Genomic DNA, 3766 nt, shown 5'->3' on the forward strand with positions numbered 1-3766 from the left:
TAGGGACTATCTTCTTAGGACTTGTTCTAGCTTACAGTAAAAAGAACAAGTCCACATAGAACCTAAGTAACACATTAGTGCAGAAGAAAACACATTAAAAGCATGATTTGAGATGACCTTGGTTTTTGTCTTGTCTGTAAGTCCTTCAGCCTATTCCTCTTCTGCTAAGACACACACTCACGGTACGTCGTGTATTTCAAAAACTGTATTTCATAGAGAATGTTGAATAAATGGACTTTTGTCTCAAGGATGCATTTTTGTTTTTCTAAGACATAATGGCTGCTATCCATGGAGGTCATCTTCATCTGTCACCTTCAGAAATGGGTACTGTAAATTTGTGATAATCTGTGTCATAACATGCCATATCAAAACCATTTTCTTGATTTGAGACCTTTTTGCTGCCTTTTCTCTTTGAAAGAAGATTCTTAGGATATTGCCCGAAATACTTCATAACAAATGAATATTCAAGATGGAGTTTAAATTGCATTTTAGAAAAAAATGTGCTCTCTATTAAGATTCTTGGTTTAATCTGACATTTAACAAAAAAGGCTTTGGAAACTGTCTATCTTCAAACGGTTTTTGAAAGCGATTTTTACTGAAGAATGGCTTACTAATAGGAATAAGTAAAAACTATTCAACTAGACAACACCAGTTTATGATAATCTTAAAATTTCAGACTATGGCCTACGGAAGTTAAGGACAGACAGTACAAAAAGTTCTGCCATTTGTGGAAAAACAGCTTTTGTGAATCCCTTTTTGTGAAGAGGTGTAAGAATAGACAGATAAGGATAGTAACTCTGTTAATAATGATCCAATTTAAATCTGTTTCCATATCATTTATATGGTTAAAAAACATGATGAAGCAGATGTACTCTAAACCTACTGCTTAACCATTTACAAACACATTGGTACACAGGATTTGTGACTTCAGCCACTAACACCCAATATTAGATATTTTCCTTGAGACAAAACCCAAATCATATCTACATTTGTTAGATGGTGCCATTTTAGCAATGATTCAGAATGTGGAAAAGTCTTTATGCAATGTGGTAGTATTGAATACTATGTCTTAGCCTTTCCTAATTTTGTATATTTGTAATTATTAAACTAGTTATTACAGGGTAGATCTTTGATCCATTATGCAGATTAAAACAAAACAAAACAAAAAGCAAGCTCATGAACTTAGGTAATAGTCCAATTTCTTTTTTCTATGAGCTAGCAAATGCCTCATAGAGCTCATATTTTGTTAGTAAAAGGTTATTGCATCAACTGCATAATAGAATTTGTGCATTGCATCGGACAGGGCTAATGTAGTGAATTGCATAACATCTTAGCACTGCCAGTAAATATTCTTCTGATAATAACAAGACTTAGTTGAAGACCTCCAAAGTTTTGTATTGGATGGCGCTTTCCTCACTTACCTTCTAACCTGCTTTTAAAAAAAGACAAGCATAATGCCCTTGGTCAGTGATGGCTGTGATCTACCCTCACTGCAGGGAAGGCCATACGCTTCATCCTCCCCATTTACACAGGCATTTCACCAGATCTGTGAATAACACTTGAATTGTGCATTACTAAAAAACAGAATGACTTCTTTAAGGATTGAATTCATTGTAGATCTAACTCCTTCTATAAGTGCTCTTGTTTGCTAGCCAGGAAAAATAATTCATGAACGCATTCTAGCTGTCCTCTTCCCCTGGAGACAGTTATGCCAAATAAATGGTATTGTCTGGGGCAGTAGGCCTGCGTCTGGGTGTTATACACAAGATTTTCCCAAGTCCAATAAGCACTGCTCTTGGCATGATGGTGAAAGGCAAGGCAATATGCCCATCAGCACAAAAAAACAAGAGCCTTTCTCTCTCTATCAGTTTTTGTTAAATGTTCCTCTCTCTCTTTACAGCTTTTCCCAGTTCTTCATCCTTGTCTCAAATTAAACAGTACTTTGCCCACTATTTCTCTGTGGGAGGAAGCGAATAAAATGCAATACATTCCAAACATATTTAAAAGCATGAATGGAAACAGAATCAAGGGTATTGCTAAATACAGCAATAGGACTGTCTACAATTTAGGTGCCACCTACTTTCTAACTAGCCTGGCTGGTCTCGTATGTGTCCCAGATCTGCCAGACCTATTAGGCATGGATGCATTGAATTTGTATGTGTTGTAGCCCCGTGCCAGGGTGGCTGGTTGTGTTTTCTTCCCTTTCTAAATTCTCTTTTTTTTTTTTCCTTTATTTTCCTTTTTTTCTCCCTTAAAGAATAACCATCCTTGCTACTGTTGCATCTGGCTTGCAAAGTGTGATCCGTGGCACTCACTGGGATACTGTGATTCAGGAAAGCCCTGATGCAGATGGATGACAGATGGACATCGGATCAGTAAAATACTGAGGGTCATGATTGCCGTGACACAAGTCTAGACTCCTGAGTAATAATAATAACCTGTCTTCCTCAGGGCCTGGCTCAGAAACACAGTGTGAAGTCTCTGCCGTGTTCCGTAGAGGCCAGGGACACTGGAAATCATCATTTGTTTAGGATTGCTAATCAAAAATCTCTAGTTATGTGAAGACTTGGCATTTTAAGAATTTAGGAAAATTATCTCCCGACTTCCTACATCATACAACATCTTCCCCTCAACTAAAAATGCCTGCCAATATCCGTTACTTTCAAGAGTACAAAACTGAGGCCTCAATGCAATTTAAATGTACGGCAATTCTGTTGTTTTGCTTCTGCCGAGTTTTTCAGGGACAGCCTGCTGTACCTGGTCACGAGAGATGGGGGAATTAATTTCTAGGGTTCAGGCAAGGAAGAGAACGTGACATAGACAGAAAACTCAAAGACCGTGTGGCAGTTTTCCGGCCGAACGTGGAAGACGATTCGGATGTCTCAGGGCACGCTGCTCCGCGCACCAAAAAGGACACCCGGCCGTCCCTCCCGGCAGGACACCGCGGCTCCCGCCCGTCCGCAGCCCGCAGGGCCCGCGCAGGGCCCCGCCTCCCCCGCGCCCCACCCACGGGGCCGACCCGCGCGGCCGCAGCTCTCGCGAGAGCCGGGGGTGGCCGCGCCAGGCAGCCGGGCGGTCTCGCGCCGCCGCCATTGTGTTACGGGTGCGACGGGTGTGGCGGCAGCGGGCGGCCTGGGCTGGCCTGGCCTGGGCTGGCCTGGCCCGCGCGGCGGCCCGGCCGTGACGGTGAGTACGGACCGCCCGCGGCGGCCGGTGCGGCTCGGGCCGTGCCTGCTACGGGGCCCCGCCCGCCTCGGCGGCCTCACGCCAGGGCCGCGGGAACCATTTTGTGCCGTACTGGGACAGACCCCCCCACCCCCCTCTCCGTCATCGCCCCCCTCTCCGTCATCGCCCCCAACGGCCGCTCGGCTCCGCGGCCCCTCTCGTAGCGAGGCCGTGTGACGCCTGGTGCCCCCTGTTTCTCTCCGCCCTCCTCGCGGCCTCTGCTCGGCGGTTGAGGCCCGATGCTGCCTGGGCAGCGGCATCGGGTGCGGCCGCGGGCCGCTTCCCGGGGCCTGGCGGGGGAGGTGCGCGGTGCCCTCGGTAACTGCGGGGCACCCAGCTGGCTGCGGGAACAGTCCAGCCTTAGGGCACCAGCGGTGGCTGCGTGGGCAGCCGTCGACATTTGTAAATATTCTTGCTCCTCATGGGGCTCTTGAGAGGCTCCTGAGTTATTTGTCAATTTCACTACTTTGAAGGCTGAGAAAATACCCGTAACGAATGCGCAGTCTGAGAGAAACACTCGTGAGTACTGTCTTGTTTATCA

This window comes from Catharus ustulatus, chromosome 7 (assembly GCF_009819885.2).
Source record: "Catharus ustulatus isolate bCatUst1 chromosome 7, bCatUst1.pri.v2, whole genome shotgun sequence".
NCBI lineage: Eukaryota > Metazoa > Chordata > Aves > Passeriformes > Turdidae > Catharus > Catharus ustulatus.